We start from the raw sequence: 17,021 nt of genomic DNA on the forward strand, positions 1-17,021 counted from the left end.
TGTTAAAAAAAAAGAAATTAAATTGAGATGCTAATGTCTCTGTCTAGCCTCAGAGAGAGAGGGAGGGGGAGGGAGGGAGGGAGAGAGTCTATAATCGGACATAGGCAGGCAGACTATGTAAGAAAAACCAGTTATCTTATAAAAATCTAGTTCCAAATAATCTGAAGATCAAACTGAACTGAATGTTATTTAGAAAAGTTTGTGTTCTTTTGAATTGTCCTTTATTTTTAAGGCACATTTTCAGATTTTGGGTACAATTGCAAGAATTTGTAACGAATGGGATTGGCTGCACTTCTAAAAAAAAAAAACCTGCATTAAGGAAGTTCAAACTCTGCATCAAAAAATCAGATTTGTATGAATTATGCACATTAAGTATATTGGCATATATTAGCATATTGCTTTTGTTAGGCCTGTGCAAGGAGCTACGCAGGCCGCTGATGCTGTCCTCGATCTAGAAATCCTACTGAAGTCCATTGTAGCATCACTGATTTCACTAGCTGTTGCCCACAACCTTTGACTTGGTGTGGGGATGGTCAGGAGCAATGAAAGGCAGACATGAAAATAGGAGCTGACAATTAACAAGGTCTTCTACCCCCTCACAAAGCCAAGGCAAGCACAGCAGCAGCACTTCCTTGGTTACCAGGCTGAAAGAGACATCTCTCTCAGGAGATGAGCTTGTTGCTTCTGACCATCCCTGTGCCTCAAAGTCATTGGGAAAGGCCCCTGCCTCCCATCAGTCCCCTCCTGACCTCCTCTGAAGTTGCTTGTGATGACCCAGGGATTCCAACCCACAGTTTGAGAACCCCTGCTGTATATGATTAAAGCTTCACGATGTATTGACTCTCTCTTAAAAATGCACAGTGTGAACAGGTGATCTTTGATTGTGTACATGAACTCAAGAGTTTTGAGAACTTACTGTGAGTTCAACAAAGAGTGAAAGAAGAAGCCCAAATGTCCCATGTTTGTTTCTTTTTCTTTTTGCATAAAGTGGGATGTGAAACTTGAATAGATCTCCCCTTGCGATAAAATCTATGTTCTCCTATATGCATCTCAGAGATCTTTGCATTGTGATTCCCAGAACCTCACATTATAACAGAAGAAGGGAGATGAGTTGTTTGTGTTTGTTTAGAGTATGTTTTGAAGGTTAAAGTTAAGTATGCTTAAATTAAATGGAGATATCAGTGTTGTAAGGATGTTTCGGGATGCAGTAGCGTTTATTATCCTGCTAATCAGTATGACACTTGGCTAGGAAATTGAGGATAGGCACATTTTGTTTTCCCTGTGTGTCTTTCTCTTCATTTTTGTACTCTCTAAACATAAAAGGGGCCACCCATGCATGTGAGAGTCTTCACAGTTGTGTGGGTAAGCTCAAAACTATAAGTTAAAATTGCTCTGAATACACTGTCACAAGTGCATTGTGGGTTTAAAGGAAAGACTGTATAGGTATTTTATTCCTTGGCTAAGCAGTGTCTCTTCCAAGTCTTGCCAAAGGATGAGGTTCATTTGGATGGCTACTATTAGAAGGGGTGGAGATATGTTGTCTCAGTTTATCAGCCAGAAAAAAATAATTTACTCATCAAGCTATGTTGGTACATTGCTCATGAGGACATTTTTCACTTGTCAGGTGTCATTTTTCATTTGTCACAGACTAGTAGACTAGTGGTTTTCTGCAGTCCTGATTAATAGGGTTCTATAGCTAAGACTTGATAGTGTTAATTTCATTAAGAATCTTCACAAGTCACTATCTAGCAGGGTGGATAAAAATCAATTTTTATATATATATAATTTTTAAAAAATTTAAATCGGATATTTGAATTTCAATCAGATTTTTTCATTTAAATTGAATTTTTAAAAATAAAATGCTTTTTGAGGGGAAAAAATCTATCTAAAGATAGTTTTCTATTTAAGATACATTATAGTCCAAAGGTATTCATCATGAAATAAGGATTCATTTTTAATTATGTAGCATGAGGCTGTATATGCAATGTTTAAATTTTTTGGTAAATGAATTCCATTAATCCATTCACAATGTCATGCTTTTCCAGAGGTTTCTGTAAGATTATTTTGGGCAATTTTTCTATCTAGAAGAGGACCAAAAATGAAACCTTCATCTGGTTGTAAATATTAAGATTATACCAGCAAGAATGAGCCTTCATGTAAAAAACCATGATTTAAATCTAGTCTTACTGACTAGTGATTTAAATTGTGATTTAAATCAATTTGATTTATATCAGATCCACCCTGCTATCTAACATTCATATGGTTTGTATCCAGTTGGTGGTCTAGGAAATTGTATAGTGATGTGGCTCAGAACATATATGAGTGTTGCATAGTATGAAGTGCTAGTTGTTATTACACCACAAAGCAGCTTTAGCTTTTAACCAAATCAGAACAGAGAGAGGCTGAGTGCCTAGATGCCCTGGAAGAGGCTGATGTGCTTAGCCATTGCCAAGAAGGTCTACTCAGCCCTCTATCCAGAATTTTTTTACTCTGCAGACAAACTCTCAAGCCTTTGCCTGTAGCTTTCCACCCCAGCAAACATAGGATTTGCCTACTTTCTTAGGTCTGATCATCATAATGTGATCTAACAAACTGTGAGATTTGTCCAAAAGGAGTAAACATTTTTACACTGCCCAGAATATTTTTGTTGCCAGGTAAAAAGAATTTTAATTCAGCATTATTTCATTACATTTCAAGAAATTGGAAAGCTTCTATTCTCCACATCAGGTCAAATCTGGGGAATACCTCGTCCACCTATCTTATATTTTAGTCAAAGATATAGGATGTATAGCAGAAAAATAACAGTAGTGAATCTCTACAGATGTGCACATTATTTATTAGTTTTGAAGAAAAGGGAAATAAGTTCTTTTAAAGAGAGAAAAAACCCTGATTATCCACTTGTAGGGACTTTTCTAAGTAAAGTGTGCTGTCAAGTTGATTTCAACTCCTGGTGACCACAGAGCCCTGTAGTTTTCTTTTGGTAGAATACCGGAGGGGTTTACCATTGCCTCCTCCCACTCAGTATGAGATGATGCCTTTCAGCATCTTCCTATATTGCTGCTGCCTGCTATAGTACCAGCGGGAATTTGAACCGGCAACCTTCTGCTTGTTAGTCAAGCATTTCCCTGCTGCACCATTAGGTGGCGTTAGGGAATTTTCTAGGTGGTCATTTATTCTACCTTTCCCCCCTGCACCCGCAGTACTTCCTGCTGGGCTCTTGTACAGGATCCAGCCATAGTGCATGGGCTTCTGAAGAATACCTTTTTTTTTTAAAACAGCGCTGCCTACTGTCCAGTGTTTACTTTCCCAGCTCTTTTCAGGACTTCTTTAAAGTAGTCATGAAAAGGGACAGAAAGTAAGCAGACCAACAGGCTGCATGTAAAAATAATGCTAAGGAGGCACCATGTGTCTGGCCCCAGTGGCAAAATTTGCAAGGGAATTCTGCAGAAGGCCATGCACGGTGTCTAGATCCTGCACTAGATCCTGCACGAGGAAGTACTGTGGGAGCTGGAAAAAAGGTGAGAAAAATGTAGAGAAGCATTAGTGGTGGTATTTTTAGTAGAGGAAGAAGCAAAAGACAAGCAGTTTGGAATGCTCTACTGGAAATCAGAATCTCTTGCCAATCTACAGTGGATCACCCAGAAATCTGAACAGTAGATCATGGTCCATTTTCTCCCTGCCTGCCTGTTCTAAAATACAGCCTTGCTAGTATCATAGCAGCCAATTGGTCCATGGCAGATTGTGAGAGATTTACAGTGCAATCCCATGCATGTTTTCTTGAAAACAAGCCCTGTTGATTTCAGTGCACTAAGGTAAGTATGCATAGGATAACAACCTTTGTAACATGGTGAAGTCAACACAAAGCATTAGAGGAGACAAATGGATCTTGCTCATTTCCATAATTATTTCCATGGGTCTTATGGAATACAAGGGTTGTACAAATGATGATAATCCTGGCTAAAGAAAAGATAAAGGAGGCCTCAAATTGGCACTAAATCAAAAGACCAGGAATGGTTTAAGCACCTCTCCCCCTCCAAGCTGTTAAAAGAGGAAAATCAGTCACAACATATTGCCAAGTTTTAGCTGGAAGTTTAGTTTCAATCAATTATCAGTCATTACAGAAAGAATAAATCATTCCTATATTATGCAAAATTTCTTATTCTTCTTGCCCCTTGTTTTCTTGTGTGTGTATGGGGGATAATTCTGTGAGTATGAGTCAAACTTTGCCCCTATCCCCTTCAAATTCAATGTAGCAAATTAAGAGTACTGTTGCTATAGAGGAAAAAAAAATCTTTAGGCCCTCTGTGTAACTTCACATCAGTTGTGTAAATTTGCTTAGAATCTCAAAGTTTCCACTTGGCAGATCTGCTTCACTTAAGTTCATAAGTGAGGCTTCAGGTCCCAACCCCTTTTGTTGGACATGTGACTTTAAGTAAGCTTATGCTCAACTGAATGTGAATTCGGGTGACTACTAAGAGCTGGTGTATTCTGTCAGCTGGACAGCCACCACAAATAATTGCCATGTGTTCAGTCTATAACTGCCATGTGCTCAGTCCAGTCCCAGCACAGCATCCCTCCAGTGGCTGTTGCTGGTATCTGCCTTATGTTTCTTTTTAGATTGTGAGCCCTTTGGGGACAGGACATTTATGGATTTATTTTTCTATGTAAACAGCTTTGAGAATTTTGGTTGAAGAGTGGTATATAAATATTCTTTCTACTACTACTACTACTACTATATATGCACACGGGCTTATATAAAGTCTGATCATTCTCACAGAAGCTGAACTTGCTAGTTCAATGAATTGGAATCTCCACGGCCTCCACCCACAATGTGCACTATTCATGGAGGTAAGGGAAAGGAAAGATTGTGCCGCTGAGTCGGTGTTGACTCCTGGCGACCACAGAGCCTTGTAGTTTTCTTGGTGGAATACAGGAGGAGTTTATCATTGCCTTCTCCCGTGCAGTATGAGATGATGCCTTTCAGCATCTTCCTATATCGCTGCTGCCCAATGTAGGAGTTTCCCATCGTCTGGGAAACATACCAGTGGGGACTCGAACTGACAGCCTCTTGCTCCCTAGGCAAGTTGCTTCTCCATTGCGCCATTAGGAGGCTTATTCATGGAGGTAGCCACCCCATTTCTGTGAATATTCTTGGCACTGTTTGGTGGGGACCAACTGCCATTTGGTTCGTCTTTCCCCAGAAATGTCTCAATTAGCAGTCATTCCACCTGGTTGTAGGGGAGACAGGTGGGAGAGCAGGACCCACTTGATTGGTTTGGTGGTGATCAGCAGTCATTTGGCTCTTCCTTTCCCAGAACTGTCTCCCTCAGTGGCCATAGTAATATTAATGATACCTTTTGAAGAACTTGTACCGGAACTTGCTTGTTTTCCTCTTCCCTCTCTGATCTCTTCTCTTTTGTATCATGTCTATTAGATTAGAAACAGTGGATTTGTGTGTGTGTGTTAATTTTGTGCGTGGAACATTTTAGGCAATTTTAAAATAAATAATAGACTGTCATGTGGTTAGCTGCTTGATAACACTATCTTTGTTTGCTCTAATCACTAATCATATGGAGGTTTTCATTGACTGTAACCCTAGTTTTAATTAGAAATGAAACCTAAATGTTTTTGATTTGGGGAGGGAAACTAAAAGTGGGCTTACTTAGGCATATTGTTGGATTTCCCAATACTATTGATATGTAATTCAAATATTACATGTTGTCAAGATTCTGTAAATATAATATCTTGTCAAGGTATAGTGGCACTGAACATTATGAGCATGAAGGTGACATGTTCATGCATAGAGAGAACTCTCTAGGATTCTATAGCCCCTCTTCTCCCCTTTTATACCCTATTCTCACTTAGCAATAGTCCAAGATAAGTTGCTTTCAAATGCTTTCTCTGCCTTTTCTTAGTATGATGTTCACACCAGTATAATTAGAACTGCCTGAAGTAAAGTACTGAAAAAATATGCATGAGTAAATGTACTAGTGTAAGATTTATAACATGAAAAATACTCCATACAATGAAATGAGAAACTATACACGTGAACAGTTGGACAAAATGCACTTATGCATAAAACTCAGAGACTGTACAAATGAACAATCAAACATAGAACCCAGAGACTTTTTAGTAGGATGTTTAACTTTCTTTTTATTATAAGCCCTTTTTGTTAATTTCAGTAAATGGAAACATTATTTGCATACAAAAGCACCAATCCTAGCTCCCACAAATTCAGAAAGCCCTATTATTGAATCATACAAATGCTGCATAGATCCAGCCTAACATTAATATTCTGACTTGATGTCCCCACAGGAAATACATTCAGACTGAAAGTTAAAGCTATAATTCAACTTCTTCAAAAAACTTTTCCCTAGGAGATTACATGTTTTATCCCTAATTACTAGCTATGTGTCAGCCCATTCATCCCCAGATGTGCACTGCGTATAATTTTTTTGTGACTCATAATACTCTGTAAGATTGATAGAACAACCAAAATTACCTTTAATTAATAAAAAATGAAAGTGATTAAAAATAAGGCAGAAGGTCCATTATTTAGTCTCTTGTTGACTGAAAATCTTAGGGGTTCTTTTTCACACAGGACCAGTGTAGGACCCTTTTATATCATGTATATTTTGAAAGCAGGCAGCAATACAGTGATAAAGGGTGGTGGATAGTTGCGGCTGATTGTTCTGCAAAAGTCTGGAGTTAGTATAATGGGTCAGATTAGAGCCAAGTACTCTTAACAAGAACCTACAGCAATCGAGTCCCAATTTCAAGGCTGCAAAAAGCGGGGCGGGGGGATGGTTCTGTCTTTTGGTCAAGAAGTTCTGCATATTGAATGTCTCTCAGACAGAGCTGCATCAACTAATTTTTATGTCTTCTATATAATGTTCATACATAGGGATGTGCATGGAGTACCTGTCAGTGTTCTCTCTAAGGCATGTGCAAATGCTCACATGTTTTTTGATGTCAGCTCAGTTAATTTTAGATCCTGATCAGGTTGAATCATGAAGGCCCCGCTCTGAATGTATGTGTGCACACATTGCCTTGGTAGTGCCGCCCAGAACAAAACTTATTCTTCACACGGATGAAAAAAACTGAGAGAATTGAGAGAACACTGGTACCTGTCTATACAAGAGTTTTCCACACTCATTTCCATTTCAGCATCTGCTCCATTGAATCCCAAAATTGTTTTTCAAACTTTTCCAAGTTTTACCAGTTTACAGGTTTGGTATGAGAGCTGCAGAAATTAAACTGATAACAAACCAATCTTTGAAATGGTTTACACACATCTAGAAAAACTAAGATGACAGCTATATAGAAAGGCCACACCCTTTATCCCTGACACATTTTAAGGGTAACTATTTCTAAAGAGAGATACGCTTTACAAATAAAATTAAGTAACTGGATTGTGCTGTTCTCTGTCTTGGCACCAATTCACAGATGATGGTTGCTGTTGTCAGAAACATTCCGATTCCACAACCTCCATAGGAATCTTGTTTCATTGATAAATCTCAGGGGCTCACCTCTAATCCGCAACTATATCAGCCAACAGTTTCTGTGCATGGGTCACTCCACATATAAGCCCCTCCCCTTACCTCTCCCTTAGCTCCGATTTGGTACCCTTTAAATATTACACGAAAGCCGTGGGAGGTGTTAGTCAGTGGATTCATTCCACATTGCTTCTGTAACATTTTAAAAGCCTGCAGAGTCTTGGGTGTGGTCAATTTTGTGTTTCCACCAGCGAATTATTTATAAAATAAATAAATAAAATTCGCCCTGCCCACACAGTTGTAGGCTTAACTGGCAGAAATACAAGCACCAGGGGAGGTGCTTAACATTTAACATTTGTGTATCTGAATTTGGAAAAAATATCAGAAACATTGAGCCCTTTTTTCCCTCAGCCAGTTCAAAAGCATTTGCTTTGTTCACTTGTTTACACAGACTGCATATGCTACATGATATATTGCAACTATCGTGCATAAATTGCAACTATATTGCACATACTATATCCTGCTCCCCATTGTGGCAAGAACTTCATTCTTTTCCTCCATATAGGGGCTCATTTATTAAAATATTTCATCATGTGACACAGTGGTGTTATTGTGTGATGGATTTACAGTGCGTAAAACAAGGTATGAATTATTCCTTGACTGATGGTGTGGAGAAGGCAGCTTGGTAACCCCTGGCAGGGGTGGGTTAAGCCCTCCTACGGATTAAGCCATAGGCAGCCAAGGATTTGCTGCCCCCACCGCCACAGCTGTGTGGGCTTTGCTGCCCCCATCCTGCTGTGTAGTGGTGGTTTGTAGAAGAAAAGGGGGAGGGGACTTTCCCCTTGCCCCCAAAGAGGGGCGGCAAAATTTACTGCTCTGCAAATTTTTCCGCCGTAGGCAAGTGCCTACTTTGCCTCTCCTTAAATCCACCACTGACCCCTAGTTTGTCATAGGTATGCTCCTTCATGGTTATGACATTACATATAGATCTACATTTTGGGGTATGCTTGCTTTTATGTCTTACATTTGTGGCTCACTTTTCTTCCAAAGAGCTCAGGGTAGACCTACATATTACAAAGGAAACCAACCCATTGTAACACTAATGCAGGGGCTGGGAGGATATTTGCAGGGGAGAACTGATGGGTGGGAAGTGATGTTTAACTTTTCCCTCTCTGCCAATTAACCCTTCAGTTGAGTGTCCTCCCTGGGCATTTTAAACAATTTCCCCCATTTCAGCTCTGAAATGGTAATTAAACTGGGGAAGAGGAGGGCATTGGCAGGAAGGGTTAAGCATCCCTCATTTCCACCTGCCAGTTCACTCCTCCTGCACAATCATGTTACCTTGACAATTGTGGGTTTGGGAATGTTTGTTGTTATGCCCTCAGAGTGCCATTTTATCCTGAGAGCAACCCTTTGATGAAGGGTTGACTGAAGAGATTATTACTTGCTCATGACCATGCTTAACTCTGGATAATTTGTAGTTCCTTGGAGATATTTTGAATTCCTGCCATCTGGTTCCTTTGCATACTTCATCAAAGTTACTGGTATGTATGAATATACTCACATCTTTGTTCATAAGTAATATTAAACAACAATGCTACCTGAACTTTTGGTCCTGAGAGGAGAAAGTGAACAAGTCTTGGACTAAAACATGCAAGGGCAAATAGAAATGTGCAGAAATGTGGCAAAGAGCACTCGTGTAGGAATTACCCCTTTTTGGCGATGCACAATTGTGTATGCAATATTTTTATATACTGATGTTTACAGTACTAGGTGATCTTCTTTGGTACTTTGAAAGCTGATATAAATGCTGTATTTTGTGGATGTCTCAGTGCAACAGGACCACACCAGAGAAATTTGCCATGCATTTTCTAAATGCAAAATGAGCCTGTTTCCCACAGATAGGCACAAACACAGTATTTAGATGGATGAGAAATATTGTTTCTAACTCTCCTGGGAATTTATTGTAGCTCCTTTGATGTGACTTAATTAGCCTTCTCAAAATAAGCAGTGACTAACAGTCCAACTGGCTAATAGAAGGAACTTCATAGCACGTTTAGATTCTTAATCAGAATTTTAGCTTTTTTTATTGCTTTGTTTTTCAGAAATTATGTTTCCATTTCCTTCCCTCCAATGAGCATAAGTCTCAGCTGTTCCAAATTCTGTACTTCTTTGGGTGGGGGGGGATGAGGATGTGGGGATAACTTATTATTCTGTCAAAATTAGAAGAATTTCCTACATTGCTCTCTGTCCCAGAAACCTGGATGCGATCCTTTGAACATTATTTGCAGTACCAGCTTTTTAACCTTAGAAACCCCATAGCTAGAAAAAGGGCAGGAAGTGCACGATGGTGTCAACCATCTTGAGTACATTTCTACTCTGTAAAAAGTTTTATTTTTCTATAACTTTCTGATAGTCTCCATTGCCAAAATATTTTAGGATATCCTTCCTGAAGAGCCTTTTCAAGGGCTTTCCCCCATAACATATTGTATGTCCCTGTAAGGTACCAGTGGGCTTGAACCAGGGAATCGGGCATCAGAACCTAGATTCCTTACTCCCTGTGCCACCAGGACAGCTTACAGGGGGAGGGACCGCTGGATCTGAGCCTTATTGTTCCACAGTGGCAGAAAGCAAAAATTCAGAATAATCACTTGGGGAGCCAGTAGATATCCTTCTGACCCTACATATAAGATTTCATGTAGACTTGGCTCCTGATCTGAATAACTCATTGGACTGAGCAATTACACAGACTCTCATGCCATGTCTTGCCACTTCCTGCTATTTCTTGCCTCTGCCTGATCCAGCATCTGACTTATAGCCTGGCTTTAACCACATCTTCTTCCTTTTGCTCCTCATCTGCTTGTCTCGACTTCTAACCATCACCCCATTATTGACAATGTGTAGTCTTTTTGATCCCTCTCTGCCTGCTCTGGAATCCAAGCCCCACTCCATCTCATAATCTGCCTCTGACCTTGCTGGGCCCTGACAGTCTCAAGCTAGACCATTCCTCTCTTTGGAGATACAAGGCACATCATATGAATATGAGAAATATTTATATGCTGCTTTTCAACAAAGTTTTCCAAAGCATTTTACATAGCTGTTTACATAGATTTGTAAATAAATAAATAAAATGGCTCCCTGTCCCCAAAGGGCTCACAGTCTAAAAAAGAAACATAAGATAGACACCAGCACCAGCTATTGGAGGGATGCTGTGCTGGGGATGGATAGGGTGAGTTGCTCTCATGCTGCTAACTAAAGAGAATTGCAACTTGTAAAAGGTGCCTCTTTGCTCAATTAGCATGTCCTTATTCAGTATCTGGTGTTGGATCTTTTGGCCAAGGCCTTGAGTGGCTGCACAGATCCACCTCACACATGTTATTTATTCCCTAATCCTATTATCCAGTTTCAGTGGCCTTTTCTTCATCCATCCCTCTTCCTTTCTTTTCCTTTGCAATGCTGACCCTTATTCTGAACTTTCAGAAGTTCTCTGAACTGCCTTGAAAACAGAAAATCTTGGATATACTGTAGCTGTGCTCAAGAATTTTCTGATTTTCAGAGAATTCTTGAGATCCTTTATCATCTTACTTTTTAGATGATAATTTACCCAAACAAATTAATAACAAATGTGAATGTCATAAATGTTTTGCAGGGAGACTCGTCATAAAGTCATGATTGGCTGTCAAGCCTTGGCCAAACTGTGAGACAGACTATAGCTGGGGATCTGATTCTGATGAAGGCAAATGAGGAACAAAGAGGCCAGTGGCAGTGGTCATGGTCAAGACCGGAATCAAATACTAGCTCAGGCAGATGAGAATCACAGGAGCCAGAGGCAGCAAACCTTGTTGAGGATGTGCTAATAGTCAGGTATCAAATCGAACAGACAAAGCAGCCTGTGTTGTTGCTTGGAAGGACCAAGCTCCAGCGGAGGACCTGGCTTGTAAGATCTGGAGTGTCATAATTGGTTTGTGGGTTAAGAACATAAGAACAGCCTGGCTGGATCAGGCCCAAGGCCCACCTAGTCCAGCATCCTGTTTCACACAGTGGCCCACCAGATGCCTCTGGGGAGACCACAAAAGCAAGAGGTATGTGTATGCCCTCTCTCCTGCTGTTGCTCCCCTGCAACTGGTATTGAGAGGCATCATGCCTCTGACACTGGAGGTGGCCCAAAACCACCAGACTAGTAGCCATTGATAGACCTGTCCTTGGTCTATCCAGGTTGGATGTGTATTTGGGCTGTGGGTTCAGTTTGACAGTATTCAGGCCGGTACTGTAAGCTAGGTTACCCTTTGTCACCTAGGGCAAATCTGCCTAGCTTGCTGAGGGACCAGAGTGCTGGTGATGTAGAGGTTAAGATGCTTGGAGACTAGCTGCTGAAGGCCTCAGTATAAGACCCTCTTCCGACACCCTCCATTGGTTGCAACTGCCTGTAGAATATATGCTGAGTGGCAAATCTGGATTAATCTTTCTGGTATGTGTTAAATAATTCTGAGTGCCTTGCATTTAACGGTGGCTATTTATATTAATATTTTTTTCTGCAGAAGATCCTCAGACTGAAACATGTTCAGAATCTTTGTAATTTTTTCAGGCAAACCTGAGTCATCCTTTTTGGAATTTGGTTTCCTCCCACCTTCCTCAGTTGCAGTTTGATAACAGAGTACCAAAGTTGATGATTCTGCCTCTGCTAGTCTGTTCATGGATAGATATGTAGTTAAGTATCCATTGTAGAATGACAAGGTGGGTAACCTCAAGGTGTAGGAGGAGACATCCTTTTCTGTTCCACAGTTGCCCTGGGCCATATAAGAGCCGAACAATATGTCCCTATCACTGCCCACCCTTTTTATCCTTTTGTGTGTGACAGAATAAGAAGGGATGGACAAGGAGGTTGTTGCAGCTGCATGCTGAACTGAGGTTAAAGCTTTGTGCAACTGCAGATAAATGAAGAATAGATGTTACCGTTTTGTATAGCAGACGGGACATTTTAGTGACTGCATTGCATAACTTTATCCTTGAAATACCACCCCCCCCACACACACACTTACTAACGTTACAGAGAGAGGAACTCATTGAGAATGTCTTTAACCTACATCCCAATCCTTCATGTAATAAGGAAAAATAGGTCTAACTGATTTACTACAAAATAAGCATGTTTAACTTTGCAGCTTTGAAGGGCACTGATTTAAGGTAAGTTCTTAGACATCCATGCACCAAGTGGCCTGCCCAATGAGTTTTGAGGTGTGCAGCTGACAATCCAAATGGCTCTTCCTCCCACTAATGGACATGCAGCACATGCCATTGTTCAGCTCCTCCCTATTTCTGTGGCACATGTGCAGGACGTCTGCCTGCCGCTTGACTGCCCTTAATTGCACCCCAAATATGCCTGAGAATGCTGTGTTAGTTTTCCTTGTGGTAGGCTTGCCTCTGATTACATCCTTATCAGGGTGTCCTTCCATGGTTATGCACAGAACCTGAAGTTTTTGGCTTTGATTTTGCTGAAATATGTCCCCAAATCTGGAAGCAGTTGGTCTTCTGAATGTGTCTGTGAATATTTTTAAAAAGCTGAATAGCACAAATAATAGAAAACATTCATTTTGAGACACTGCTTGGAAGACTGCTCATTTTTCTCCTCTATGTTAAGAAAACTGTGGAATATGAGAAGGCAGAACTTCAAGCCAAGCAGGGATGGCAGGAAATCAAAAATCTGTTCTCATACATGGCAAACTATGGACACTGAACATGTGATGGAGCAGTGGAATCACCACCACCCCTTTCTTCTTCATGAGTTGCCATAATGTCTGCCTGGTATGCAATTTGGAACTAAGCATGTATGTGCCATTTAGCCTAATGGAGGCCATGAGTGAGTGGTGTGATCTACAACTTGCCCCATGTGTGAATAAGTTGAACATGTGCTGTTTCTCACAATGGGTGATCCTTAGGAGATATGCATACCTACACCCTTCATGTAGTTAGAGTATCCTGTCTAAGTTTCCCCTAAGCAATATACTACTAAGAATAATTACGATTTATTTCTAATATCTCACTCTGCAAATTATCCATTTGAAATAAATCATGTCAAAAAGTGACTGGTAATCAAGGTTTAAACAGAGTAAGCGGGCTACAGAAGGAAAGAAAGAAGTTAAAAACACATTTATAATTGCAATAAAACTCCTAAAGGGCTGGATAATCTTGGGAGAAAAGGAGCTTACAGAAAAGCTAAACGGAAAAAGATAGGCTTAAAAAAAAGATTTGAAGATAGAAATTGAGGAGGCGTTGCAGATGTGATCTGGAAGGAGTGCCAATTGTAAGAAAGTCTTTCTGCCTTTTTGTGCACTTGTGAAATAAAAGAATGAGAACAAACTAGAAATGTAATAAGTTCAGCACAGATGACTATTAAGCATATATTATCCTGTAAAGTATTATTATTGTTGTTTACACAGTCAGACAGGTGTTATTGACTGGTTTGTTTTATACAGACATTGAGTCCTTCCCAAGGACCTGGGATGGCTGGATTTTATTATCAATGTTGTTGCTGTTATTATAGATATCGTCGCAGAATATAGGCTGTTCCCAGTAAAGTTGCTTTTTGTAATTGGCTGATGGTGATTTCTGTGGCGTTGAGGTGATTTCCTATGGTGTTGAGGTGCTCTTCAAGGTCTTTTGGAATTGCACCTAGGGCACCAATTACCACTGGGATTATTTGGGTCTTTTTCTGCCACAACCTTTCAATTTCAGTTTGTAGATCTTTGTATTTTGTTATTTTTTCTATTTCTTTTTCTTCTATTCTGCTATCCCCTGGTATTGCTATACCAATTATTTTAACTTGTTTTTCTTTCTTCTCGACTACAGTTATAGCTGGTGTATTGTGTGGCAGATGTTTGTCTGTTTGTAGTCGGAAGCCCCATAATATTTTTACATCTTCATTTTCTTCAACTTTTTCAATGTTATGGTCCCACCAATTCTTGGCTACAGGTAGCTTGTATTTTTTGCAGATGTTCCAGTGTATCATCCCTGCTACCTTGTCATGCCGTTGTTTGTAGTCAGTCTGTGCGATCTTTTTACAACAGCTGATTAGGTGGTCCACTGTTTCATCTGCTTCTTTACAAAGGCGGCACTTGCTGTTAGTTGTGGATTTTTCGACTTTGGCTCTTATTGCATTTGTTCTTAGTGCCTGTTCTTGTGCAGCCAGTATTAAACCCTCTGTTTCTTTCTTCAAGTTGCCATTCTTAAGCCATTGCCAGGTCTTGGTGATGTCTGATTTTCCACTTATATTGTGCAAATATTGACCATGCAGGGGCTTCTTTTTCCATGTTTCTGCTCGGTTTTTGACTTGTTCTTTCTTGTAGGTCTGCTTTCTTTCATTGGTGTTGAATAGTTTCTCGTTCTTGACCATTTGAAGTGCATCTTCTTCACTGTCCTTGATATATTCTTCAAGGCCTCTTTTCTCCTCCTCTACTGTTTGATGACTTGCAGCATTCCTCTTCCGCCTGAGCTGCGAGGGAGGTATAGCCTATCGACATCACTGCGGGGGTGCAGAGCATGATTGATGGTCATGATTTTCCTGGTCTTACGATCTAGCGTCTCTAGCTCTGCCTGGGTCCATTCTATTATTCCTGCAGTGTATCTGATAATAGATATAGCCCAGGTGTTTATGGCCATTGAGTTTGGACTTGAGGATTTTTCTAACTCTCCTGATGTATTCACTTCCAGTTTTTCTTTTAACTTCAGCGTGTTTGATGTTATCAGCCTGGAGAATGCCCAAGTATTTGTAATGTTCTTTCTCTTCCAGGTTCTTGATGTTGCTTCCATTGGGCAGTTCTATTCCTTCTATTTTTGTTATTTTTCCTCTGTTCATTATTAATGCAGCACACTTGTCTAGTCCAAACTCCATTTCTATATCGCTACTGAATATACGGACAGTATTTATTATTATTATTATTATTATTATTATTATTATTATTCATTTTATATCCTGCTCTTCCTCCAAGGAGCCCAGAGCGGTGTACTACATATCTCCTCACAACAACCCTGTGAAGTAGGTTATGCTGAGAGAGAAGTGACTGGCCCAGAGTCACCCAGCAAGTATCATGGCTGAATGGGGATTTGAACTCAGGTCTCCTGGGTCCTAGCCCAGCACTCTAACCACTATTATCCAAAAATGGTGGCTTTCCTTCTGTTAAGTTCCATTCTGACATCTCTCAGTGGCCATCTTCCCATTCACTTCATGATTGTGAACCATTGCAGTTTCGACATACTCCTTGACATTCAGGGGGAATATCCATCACATGAAATTCTGTGTGTAACAGTCCGTATGAGGATCAGGTCTATTGCCTGAGTGTCTCCTATTCTTAGTGTACAATCCTGCCCCGCTTTCTTTTTTTTCCATGACCACAGCCATTTAAAAAGGTGCTGGGAAAGAAAAGCGAAATAAGCTTCCCCCCCACCCCCCATTATCAAGGTGTGAAAATAATAGATAGTGAAGGCATTGTGCATCTGAACTCCAAAGAGTGTAAAAAAAAAAGAAAAAAATACATGAAAAATCACTGATAAGTTGAAAATCCATTACAAAGAAGAATGTCTATACATTTTAATATTGTTAGGTCAAATAGTATAGGCTAGCATTAAAGCGCAAAATGTTTGTACAATGCTCAAGCACCACATATAAAGAAAGTTCAATGTTTTCTATCTAACGCACTGTGATAATTTTGATTTATATGCTCATGTTGGGCTGGGAATTTGGTTTGTGAATGCCTTCCTGTGTCTGTATACTGGAACTGTTTGCTTCTTAAAATGTAAACATTCATAAGGCTAGAACAAAGAAACTCACTAGAAACTTTCTTCCTTACATTGAGCTAAACTTTGCAGCCAGATCCTGTGCAGGCTTACTGGAAAGTAAGCCTCATTGACTTCAACTTCCAAGTGAACTTACTTCCGAGTAAGTGTTCATACGATAAAGGCAGTAACTGTGAAGTTTGCTGAGAAAATCTACAGGTACATTTTGTTGCTCATGAGGGAAACATTGCAGTGGGTTTAAGTGAACCCTTTGTATGACCAAAAACAAATATAGTAATCTAGGTACACAAGAAGCTAGATACACAATGGATGTGGCCATGGCTCTGTTACATCATTCAAATGTGAAGTATCTGATCTCCAAAATGTAGACCTTTTGTTACATGTAGGGAAATGCTTCCTTATTCTATTAAGTATATTAGCATTAAATTCTTGAGGTGTGGTGGTGGGTGGGTGGGTGGGGGGAGATCAACCATAAGTGGTACTTTGCTAGGAGAGACTGCTATTCTGCCTCCAGTTTGGTAATTTAATGATGGTGAGTTTCCTTAGTAAACCAAATTTGGAGTACTAGAATGCTTATCTTATATCCAGACCTTGAACATAAAAGACATTTTATACTAGCAATTGTTCATTTAATGAGCAATTGCCGAGTGCAGACCGGTTAAGGGATTGAGCTATATGCACCATTATTGCGAGAAGTATTCCGAAATACCAGAAATAGGACGTAAGCTCTGATCAGGG

General features: G+C 40.0%; 1 protein-coding gene across 3 annotated transcripts in view; it reads left to right on the top strand.

Moving 5' to 3' along the window:
- Window positions 1–17,021, top strand: part of GLI3 (GLI family zinc finger 3) — a 376,435-nt gene that overhangs the window by 93,565 nt on the left and 265,849 nt on the right. The window lies entirely within an intron of this gene.

This window comes from Hemicordylus capensis, chromosome 6 (assembly GCF_027244095.1).
Source record: "Hemicordylus capensis ecotype Gifberg chromosome 6, rHemCap1.1.pri, whole genome shotgun sequence".
Taxonomy (NCBI): domain Eukaryota; kingdom Metazoa; phylum Chordata; class Lepidosauria; order Squamata; family Cordylidae; genus Hemicordylus; species Hemicordylus capensis.